At 40.3% G+C, this 11,777-nt stretch overlaps 1 non-coding gene across 1 annotated transcript; it reads left to right on the top strand.

Moving 5' to 3' along the window:
• Positions 1–4,631: 4,631 nt before the first annotated feature.
• Positions 4,632–4,704, top strand: Trnam-cau. The gene has a single exon. It is a non-coding gene; the product is annotated as a tRNA-Met (tRNA).
• Positions 4,705–11,777: the final 7,073 nt, after the last annotated feature.

Genomic DNA, 11,777 nt, shown 5'->3' with positions numbered 1-11,777 from the left:
TCTATATTCATATCTCATTTTTTTCCTTCACTATATATTCTTTTTATTTTTCACACTTGAACGAAATAGACTTTTATTCTGCACGATAATTGTGCAGAGAAGAAAAGAAAAGGAAAAAGAAAAAATAATACTAAACAGGAGAGAAAATATGAATCCACATCTACTCTTTATATATTTTTTTCCTTGTGTTTATCTTGTATTCTCTAGTTTTTGTTGTTGTTTTTTTGAGATTTTTTTTCGTTGTTTTTTTTTTTCTCTTTGCTCCCTTTCATGTTGGACGTGATGCATTTCTCTAACCACCCTCAGCCCAGTGACCCCAGCCAGGCCTCTCTTGACAAGTCCTGGGTGTAGGAGGCCAAGCGGAAGGAATAGCATGGGTGAAGCAGGAAGACTATGAATGTCCGTAATTGTCTGGCTATGATTCTTCAGCGTCCTCCTCCTCCTGGTGATGGGGTTGAAAGTAGAGGAGCACTAATGAACTCAAAGGAAATACAAGCCGCAAGTAACACGCTGGTGATTGCAATATTGTTTTGTAAGCTATACTGTTTAGATTCTTCGGTGTCCTCGTGGTTGGGTGGTGGTGGTGGTGGATGTAAATATACACAAGTGAACACAAAGGAAGATACAAATACAAGCAGACCTGTTGTTGTTTAGGAAGTAGTTCTGTAAGGCAAAAGGTTTCTCCAGCTAATCTCTTCACTGCTATTTGCCACATTTTCCATAATCACTAACCACTGTGAGGCTTTTCTTATTCTGCAGCCACATGCGAACATCATCGTGACTAAAAACTACAACATTTCTCTTTATGGTCCTATTTTTTTCATGATGCTAATATATATCTCATACATTGTTTTTAGTGTAGAAAATTGTTGTATGTAACAGGAAACGGTTAATATATTGTCTCCTTTTCGATACTCATTTACCGTTTTTATGATTAGGATTTTTTATTTTTTATTTTCCTTCTTGGTCACTTGTTCTTCCCAATGCATAAAAGGACAAAGGCTAGAATAACACAAGCAAGTAGTACTATGGTAAAGGTACTAAGTAACAAACTCCGCGACTGTTATGTAGATGAGCCCCACGGGAGAACAAAAACACGAAGGCTTGAGTCGTCATTGTTTTATATGCAAGTTTACATTAATTGCGTCTCTCTCTCTCTCTCTCTCTCTCTCTCTCTCTCTCTCTCTCTCTCTCTCTCTCTCTCTCTCTCTCTCTCTCTCTCTCTCTTTTGTGCCTGTGGGTTATGATATAATTGCATACAAGATTACTCAAAAGTCAGACTCGCTGCCAATTTTTTTCCTTTTTTTTTCTTACGCCATTTCATCATATTTTACTTTGAAACTCTCGGTGTTTCCTTTTTTTTTGTGCAAACATGCTTTTCTTGTTAAAATAAATTCCACGTGTGTGTGTGTGTGTGTGTGTGTGTGTGTGTGTGTGTGTGTGTGTGTGTGTGTGTGTGTGTGTGTGTGTGTGTGTGTGTGTGTGTGTGTGTGTGTGTGTGTGTGTGTGTGTGTGTGTGTGTGTGTGTGTGTGTGTGTGTGTGTGTGTGTGTGTGTGTGTGTGTGTGTGTGTGTGTGTGCGTGTGTAATTCACTGTTTGATCTGCTGCAGTCTCTGACGAGACAGCCAGATGTTACCCTACGGAACGAGCTCAGAGCTCATTATTTCCGATCTTCGGATAGGCTTGAGACCAGGCACACACCACACACCGGGACGTCAAGGTCACAACTCCTCGATTTACATCCCGTACCTACTCACTGCTAGGTGAACAGGGGCTACACGTGAAAGGAGACACCCAAATATCTCCACTGTGTGTGTGTGTGTGTGTGTGTGTGTGTGTGTGTGTGTGTGTGTGTGTGTGTGTGTGTGTGTGTGTGTGTGTGTGTGTGTGTGTGTGTGTGTGTATGCGTGTATGTGTATCAGAGTATATCAGCCATAGTATAAACAAAAGTGGAAATAAAAACAGTATACATACAAACAAACCTCCCCCACCACCACCACCACCACCACCACCACCACCCTTTGGACATCACACAAACGGAGACTGAAAAATGTCTCGTTTCATTTCCTACCCGTTCGTTCCCAGCAGGTCGTGGAAAGGTGTCCATCATCGTTTTCTTTTTGTCTTTTCTCCTGGAAAAAGCAAAATACTGCAAAGGAATGGTATGAAGAAATAAAACTGTACACACATACACAATCTCTCTCTCTCTCTCTCTCTCTCTCTCTCTCTCTCTCTCTCTCTCTCTCTCTCTCTATGTATCCGTGAAAAAGAAAAACACAATGATCAGACTTAAATTAATGAGCAGGTAAAATAAAACAACAGAATTGAAATACTTTACTCTGTGTAAATTTGTATCTCTACTTCTGTAAATTGTTCAAGAAACTCTACGCCAGCGAGTTATAATTTAGGTCCTGAAATTGAAGTACTATTTAGCCGTAATTACTTCGTGTGACCTTGATCTCAATATGTCCTCCTTAAAACGCAGCAAGGCTTCTTTAGCTCCAAAATTCGTTTAAAATTAAGAGAGTTTTATTTATTTTTTTTTCTCTCTTTCTTCTCATAACTTATTTTGCTCTATAACTTTTTTCTTCTTTCATGCCTGTCCTCCATTAGCGTGAAACTCTGATTAAGAAACCTTATAGAGTAACTCAATATCCAGTGCCATATCATAATTCAACTCCTATATTTTTTTTTTTTTATAGACAAATGCATAATTTTATCCGTTACCCTAGAAATTTGACACTCCTCGCTTCTCGACACACTCAAAATACTCTTGAAACTTAAATAGAGATTCTTGCCCTTCACACTTCGCCACATTTACAACGTTTAAAAATCAGAGAGGGCGTTAGATTTTTTTTTTTTTTATGTAGTGATTTTTCTTTTCATCATCTAGGAAATGTATGTTTAATACCTTGAAATCCTCAGTATGATTATGTTCCACCACTGTCACAACATATCACTGCCATGCTTTTAAAATCGGAAGACAGAATTTTGTTTCGCAAATGAGTTCCTCTCTCTCTCTCTCTCTCTCTCTCTCTCTCTCTCTCTCTCTCTCTCTCTCTCTCTCTCCAACAGGAAGGTAGTGACCAGTAATCCGAAGGCATTAGTCAATATTACATAATCAATTTCTATAAGTGTGCAAAGAATATATATTATGTGATCATAAATGTTGCAAATGTATGTTAACGATGATTATGAAAGTAAAGTTTGAAACTCAACGAGTTTCCTTAAAGATATAACTTCGTTAAGTTGCATTTCTTGGCATATTTCTTGGATTATGGCACCTTAAAATCCTGGGTTCACACTCACGTAACAGTTCCTTGACCCCTCACGATACGTTCCAGAATCCCTCGCCGGTAGGGAAGTGGTCTGTATTTTCTTCAATAACTCGAAAACTTAAATTGTACGATCATAGACACCTTTTCGCGCTATCACAGCAATTCAGAAACACTTTGCTCTTTAAACACGACCACTTTCAAAGACCACAGAGATAATTGATGGGCTATTACAAGTGTTTTCCTGTTGATGTAAAATATCGATAACCTTTCACTAAAAATATAATAACACATTCATAATAACACGAGAAGTTTCAATAAGAGCCTTTAAAATGTATAGGAGAGGTCCCATGTCTTATGTCAGAGCACAATGAAGCCTGACTTTTATTCCTGTGGTGTGTTTTTCTCAGTCCGTCGGCAAGAAAGGAGTGGCAGTGGTGCGTCAAGAAGCCAATAACACCGTCTTCTTTCTCCCTCTTCCTACTTCTTAATTTGATTTCCTCATCCTGTTTTCCCGAGTGATTTGTCCCTGGGTGAAAGTCTTCTGCAGTCACTCCAATGGTGTATGTCCTCTTCTTGATTGGGTCCAAATAGGAACAAGAAGTTTGTGAGTACTAGGAAATGTTTCTGGTAAATTGTGAGAGAGAGAGAGAGAGAGAGAGAGAGAGAGAGAGAGAGAGAGAGAGAGAGAGAGAGAGAGAGAGAGAGAGAGCTTACTATGTTTTTCTTTATACGTATTTTTTTTAACTTATTATCAACAAAATATTATCGAGAAATTTTGAGGGAAGGAAATTGTGAATGAAATATTAGTTTGCATCAGAGACGAAGAAAAGTGTCCCTGTTTAACAAAAAAAAAAAAAAGGAAGACATTAGGGTTTTGTCTATTTTTTTTTTTTTTTCTCTCTCTCTTATTCTCGTTATGTACATACTTTGAAAGGCAGCGAGTCAATAAAGAAAACATGAAAGAGAAGTTGGAAAACTGTTGAAGGTAGTATACATGTAACTGTCATAAATCACTTAAGTTTTTCACCACTCTTTCGTTAACAACATCATTACATTATAGTAATTAAACAAACATTACTTTTCATCCTGGAAGTAGACTGTGCGAGCGAACAAACAGGAAGAAGGAGGAGAGAAACTTGATAATTTACATGAATTACCTTTCTCAAAAAAGAATAAATATAGAAAAATAAGAAATGTAAGACAACTTAATACTGGAATAGTGTGTGTGTGTGTGTGTGTGTGTGTGTGTGTGTGTGTGTGTGCGTGCGTGCGTGTGTGCGCGCGCCCGTGTGCGAGCGTGCCTGTGTATCTATTTTTGATTTTTTGTTTACCAAACTAATCCATTACACCTAAGCCTCGATGGCGCAGTAGGCAGCGCGTGAGTCTCATAATCTCAAGGTCGTGAGTTCGATCCTCACTCGGGGCAATCTTTTATCTCTCTCTCTCTCTCTCTCTCTCTCTCTCTCTCTGCTTTTCCCTCACAGAATACAAGCTCAGACTGTAGATAGATAGATGGGTAGTAATTAATAAAGCACAAATCTATAAACAAAAGAGGTGAAAAGTATATGAGAAATGATATTATTGTTTAGATCAGACTATACGTTCAGATAAAAAAATTGGTACTGTAAACGCATTTTAAGAGGGAGAGAGGCAGAGAAAAGGGAGTCGTATTTTTCTTCAGGAAGAGAGAGAGGGAGGAAGTGCTACAGTGCCAGAGAGAGAGAGAGAGAGAGAGAGAGAGAGAGTGTGTGTGTGTGTGTGCTGCAGTGTCACGTACATAGAGAGGAGTGTTACAGTATTCCCAGGCAGGCCACCCGTCAGCCCTGCCATCCCGCCACTGCCTAAGCTGCTGCGCCATTACTGCCTTACCTACTGCACGCTAAAAATTATGAAGTGATCCATCTGTGAATATTAATCTTAGGGTGGTTAGTGGCGCAATCTCTCTCTCTCTCTCTCTCTCTCTCTCTCTCTCTCTCTCTCTCTCTCTCTCTCTCTCTCTCTCTCTCTCTCTCTCTGCAGAGCAATGATAAGGAAATGGTGTTAGAGCATTTAATAAGGAAGTAATCTTTTTGATTATTAAAGCAATTTGTATGAAGAAATATATCAGTGTGATTAAGAGGAATATGATTAATGATGATGACATTACAACTATCACTACTTATACTACTACTTTTAGTACTACGACCATTAATTCTGATATTTATACTACTACTACTGCAACTACTACTACTACTACTACTACTACTACTACTACTACTACTACTACTACTACTACTACTACTACTACTACTACTACTACTATTGCTGCTGCTGCTGCTACCACTACTACCAATACAAATACAAATACTAATACTAATACTACTGCCACTACTAGTACTGCTACTACTATTACTAATACTAATACGAGAGAGAGAGAGAGAGAGAGAGAGAGAGAGAGAGAGAGAGAGAGAGAGAGAGAGAGAGAGATGAGATATATATATATATATATATATATATATATATATATATATATATATATATATATATATATATATATATATATATATATATATATATATATATATATATATATATATATATATATATATTTAGGAGCAGGGATGAGCGAAGAAGAGGAAAGCTAATTAAACCTGTTGATAAATCTTTTCCTGAACGTGAGGCCTTTGAGAGCCTGTAGGCAGGAGTGAAGTCTGGGTGCCCATAAGTTCCTCGACTTATCATTAAACCTGTGATTTTCTCTATCAAGGAGCGTTGCTGTAGAAACCGTTTATGGCCAGGGCAATGATCAGTGGAGTGTGCAAGAGTAATAATAATGATGATGGTAACGATGTTGGTGATGGTTGTGATGATGATGATTATGATGATGACGATTCATTAATTGATTGATTGATTGATTATTGCTAACGATGTTACTACTAATACTTCTCTACCATTATTACTATCACTACCATTACTACCACTGATAATTATAATAATAATACTAACAATAATGATTATGACGATAATAATAATAATAATAATAATAATAATAATAATAATAATAATAATAATAATAATAATTATAGTAATAATAATAATAATAATAATAATAATAATAATAATAATAATAATAATAATAATAATATATAATAATAATAATAATAATAATAATAATAATAATAATAATAATAATAATAATAATAATAATAATAATAATAATAATAATAATAATAATAATAATAATAATAATAATAATAATAATAATAATAATAATGATACTTTGTTATTTTTGTTATTATTATTGTTCCTTTGTTGATGTTATTTTAGTTGTTATTGCTATTGTTTTTGTTCCTAACTAATAATGGTAGTAGTAATAGTATTATTGCTATCATTATTACCATAATTATCATATCATTACCATCATCGCTAGACCATCTGAAAGACAGACAAGCAAACTTAATCAGACCAAAACACCAAACAGAGACCACAACAAACTAATCCAAACACAGCGACACACAGAGAGACACACCAACGCAGCAACACACAGAGAGACACACCAACACAGCAACACACAGAGAGACACACCAACGCAGCAACACACAGAGAGACACACCAACGCACCAACACACAGAGAGAGACACCAACACAGCAACACACAGAGAGACACACCAACACAGCAACACACAGAGAGACACACCAACGCAGCAACACACAGAGAGACACACCAACACAGCAACACACAGAGAGACACACCAACACAGCAACACACAGAGAGACACACCAACGCAGCAACACACAGAGAGACACACCAACACAGCAACACACAGAGAGACACACTAACGTAGCAACACACAGAGAGACACACCAACACAGCAACACACAGAGAGACACACAAACGCAGCAACACACAGAGAGACACACCAACGCAGCAACACACAGAGAAACACACCAACACACCAACACACAGAGAGACACACCAACACAGCAACACACAGAGAGACACACCAACGCAGCAACACACAGAGAGACACACCAACACACCAACACACAGAGAGACACAACGCAGCAACACACAGAGACACACCAACACACCAACACACAGAGAGACACACACAGCAACACACAGAGAGACACACCAACACACCAACACACAGAGAGACACACCAACACAGCAACACACAGACAGACACACCAACACACAAATAGACACACCAACACACCAACACACAGATAAACACACCAACACACCAACACACAGACAGACATAAGACAATAACAACATAACAAAAAGAGGCAAGCTACATTTGGCAGTCCCTGTATGTTTAAAGCTAAATAATTTCATCTATCATTCCCTCCCATGAACTATTCTAACCTTCTTTTAAAGCTCCCTATTGATTCAACACTGACTGCATGACACACACACACACACACACACACACACACACACACACACACACACACACACACACCAACGTGTCAATGCAGCAACACACAGACAGATACACCAACACAATATCACTGCAGCACATAGACAGACAGACACACCAATACGGCAGCACAGCAACACACAGACAGATACTCTAACACGGACAACACAGCAACACACAGACAGACACACCAACACACCAACACAGAGACAGACAGACACACCAACACAATAACACCGCAACACACAGACAGACACACCAACACACCAGCACACAGAGAGACACACCAACACATTAACACACAGACAAACACACAAACACACCAACACACAGACAGACACACCAACACACCAACACACAGACAGACACACCAACACAGCAACAGACAGACAAACAGACAGACAGACACACCAACATAGCAACACACACACAGACACACCAACTCAGCAACACACAGGCAGACACACCAACACACTAACACACAGACAGACACACCAGCACACTAACACACAGACAGACACACCAACACAGCAACAGACAGACAGACAGACCGACACACCAACACAGCAACACCAACTCAGCAACACACAGGCAGACACACTAACACAGCATCACACAGCCAGACACACCAACACAGCAACACAACAACACACAGTCAGACACACCAACACAGCAACACAACAATAACACAGACAAAGAAACGGACACAGCAATACACAGACAGACATACCGACACAGCAGGAGGAGGAGGTAGTAGACACCTACCGAAACAATAACTTACTCCAAGAGAGATCTAATAGCACTAGTTCAGGGGGTGCTGTGAACATTTCATAAAGCTAGTTGTGATCTCGCTGAACGTTTCCCTTTGTGTCTCACAACTCAAGGGGGCAGTCACAGCCTGCCCTCTAAAGACAACTCTCCTTCTTCACACAAAACTACATGCACTTACCACACATACACCCTTCACTTCAAATCAAAATTTAAAAGAAAAATGGGACCCGATAATATTAACGCCTCGGAGTCCCGCTATGGGGAGGGGACCAAAAATGTCCCCAGGTCGGACACCTCTCCTGTTGAAGACCACAAATGCCTTGACACCTCCCTCAACTTTTTCTACATTAACTTCTGCAACATTCGCGGTCTTAGATCTAATTTTCAATCTGTGGAACACCACCTCTCCTCTACTAAACCTCATCTTCTTTTCCTCACCGAAACACAGCTGTCTGAGGCAACTGACAGTAGCCCTTCTCTGTTCCCTCCTACTTTCTCTATTCTCATTTTCATTCCAAAGCTGGATGTTGCGTCTATGTACGCAACGACTTAACTTGCTCTCGTGCCCACGCTCTTGAGTCTTCCGAATTTTCCACCATCTGGCTACGACTTAACAGTCACTCTCAAACTAAATTCATCTGTGCTGTTTATCTCTCCCTAACTCTTCTGACTATAGTAAATTCTTCGACTACTTAACTTCTAAAGTGGAGCACATTCTGTCCCTCTACCCTTTCGCTGAGATTTCCATTCTTGGAGATTTCAATGTTCACCACCAGCTTTGGCTTTCCTCTCCCTTCACTGACCACCCTGGTGAACTAGCCTTCAACTTTGCTATCCTCCATGACCTAGAGCAACTGGTGCAACACCCTACTCGTATTCCTGACCGTCTTGGAGACACGCCCAACATTCTTGATCTCTTCCTCACCTCTAACCCTTCTGCTTATGCTGTCACCCTTTCATCTCCGTTGGGCTCCTCCGATCACAATCTCATTTCTGTATCTTGTCCTATTTTCCAATCCCTCCGCAGGATCCCCAAAGCGAAGGTGCCTCTGGCGTTTTGCCTCTGCCAGTTGGGGGACCTGAGGAGGTATTATGCTGATTTTCCTGGAATGATTATTGCTTCCGTGTCAGAGACCCATCTCTTTGTGCTGAACGCATAACAGAGGTGTTAGTGTCTGGCATGGAGGCGTACATTCCTCATTCTTTTCTCAACCTAAACCTTCTAAACCTTGGTTTAACTCAGCCTGTTCTCGTGCTATACATGATAGAGAGGTTGCCCACAAAAGGTACTTGAGCCTTCCATCTCCTGAATCTCATGCACTTTATATCTCTGCCCGGAATCATGCCAAGTCTGTTCTTCAACTTGCCAAACACTCTTTCATAAATAGAAAATGTCAAAATCTTTCAAACTCAAACTCTCCTCGTGACTTCTGGCATCTAGCCAAAACATCTCAAATAACTTCACTTCTTCATCTTTCCTCCTTTATTTCATCCTGATGGCACCACTGCCATCTCTTCTGTCTCTAAAGCTGAACTCTTTTCTCAAACCTTTGCTCACAACTCCACCTTGGACGATTCTGGGCTTGTCCTCCCTCTCCTCCTCCCTCTGACTATTTCATGTCTACAATCAAAATTCTTCGTAATGATGTTTTCCATGCCCTTGCTGGCCTAAACCCTCGGAAGGCTTATGGACCTGATGGGGTCCCTCCTATTGTTCTCAAAAACTGTGCTTCTGTGCTTGCACCTTGCCTGGCCAAACTCTTCCAACTTTGTCTATCGACTTCTACCTTTCCTTCCTGCTGGAAGTTCGCCTACATTCAGCCTGTTCCTAAAAAGGGTGACCGTTCTAACCCCTCAAACTACCGTCCTATAGCTTTAATCTCTTGCTTGTCTAAAGTTTTTGAATCTATCCTGAATAGAAAGATTCTCAAACATCTGTCACTTCACAATCTTCTGTCTGATCGCCAGTATGGCTTCCGTCAAGGTCGCTCTACTGGTGATCTTCTGGCTTTCCTTACTGAGTCTTGGTCATCCTTTTAGAGATTTCGGTGAAACTTTTGCTGTTGCGTTAGATATATCAAAAGCTTTTGATAGAGTCTGGCATAAAGCTTTGATTTCAAAACTGCCCTCCTACGGCTTCTATCCTTCTCTCTGCAACTTTATCTCAAGTTTCCTTTCCGACCGCTCTATTGCTGCTGTGGTAGACGGCCACTGTTCTTCTCCTAAACCTATTAATAGTGGTGTTCCTCAGGGTTCTGTCCTGTCACCCACTCTCTTTCTATTATTCATTAATGACCTTCTTAACCAAACTTCTTGCCCTATCCACTCCTACGCTGATGATACCACCTACATCTTTCCACGTTCTTTCAGAGACGTCCAACCCTTCAGGAAGTCAACAGATCACGCAGGGACGCCACAGAACGCCTGACTTCCGATCTTTCTAAGATTTCCGATTGGGGCAGAGAAAATCTAGTAGTTTTCAATGCCTCAAAACTCAATTCCTCCATCTATCAACTCGACACAACCTTCCAGACAACTATCCCTCTTCTTCAATGACACTCAACTGTCTCCTCTTCCACAATGAATATCCTCGGTCTGTCCTTTGCTCATAATCTTAACTGGAAACTTCACATCTCATCTCTTGCTAAAACAGCTTCTATGAAGTTAGGTGTTCTGAGGCGTCTCCGCCAGTTTTTCTCGCCCTCCAACTGCTTACTCTGTATAAGGGCCTTATCCGTCCCTGTATGGAGTACTCTTCGCATGTTTGGGGGTTCCAGTCACACAGCTTTTACTAGATAGGGTGGAATCAAAAGCTCTTCGTCTCATCAACTCCCTCCTCTGACTAACTGTCTTCAGCCTCTTTCTCACTGCCGAAATGTTGCATCTCTTTCTAACTTTTATCGCTATTTTCATACTAACTCTTTTACTGATCTTGCTAACTGCATGCCTCCCCCTCCTCCTGCGGTGTCGCTGCACAAGGGTTTCTTCTTCCTCTCATCCCTATTATGTCCAACTCTCTAACGCAAGAGTTAACCAGTACTCCCAATCATTCATTCATTCCACTGGTAAACTCTGGAACTCCCTCCCTGCATCTGTATTTCCGACTTCCTATGACTTGTCTTCTTTTAAGAGGGAGGTATCGAGGCATTTGCTCCCTAATTTTGGCTGACGCTTTTCCTCTTTTTAGAGAGCCAGCACTCATGTGGGCCTTTTTCTTTAATCTTTTATTTTTTTGCCCTTGGCTGCCCCTCTTCCCTACATAAAAAAAAAGAAAACACACACAAACAGACATACCGACACAGCAACACACAGACAGAAACAC

This window comes from Portunus trituberculatus, chromosome 39 (assembly GCF_017591435.1).
Source record: "Portunus trituberculatus isolate SZX2019 chromosome 39, ASM1759143v1, whole genome shotgun sequence".
In the NCBI taxonomy this organism is placed as follows: Eukaryota; Metazoa; Arthropoda; class Malacostraca; order Decapoda; family Portunidae; genus Portunus; species Portunus trituberculatus.
This window is presented reverse-complemented; position numbering and strand designations above follow the sequence as displayed.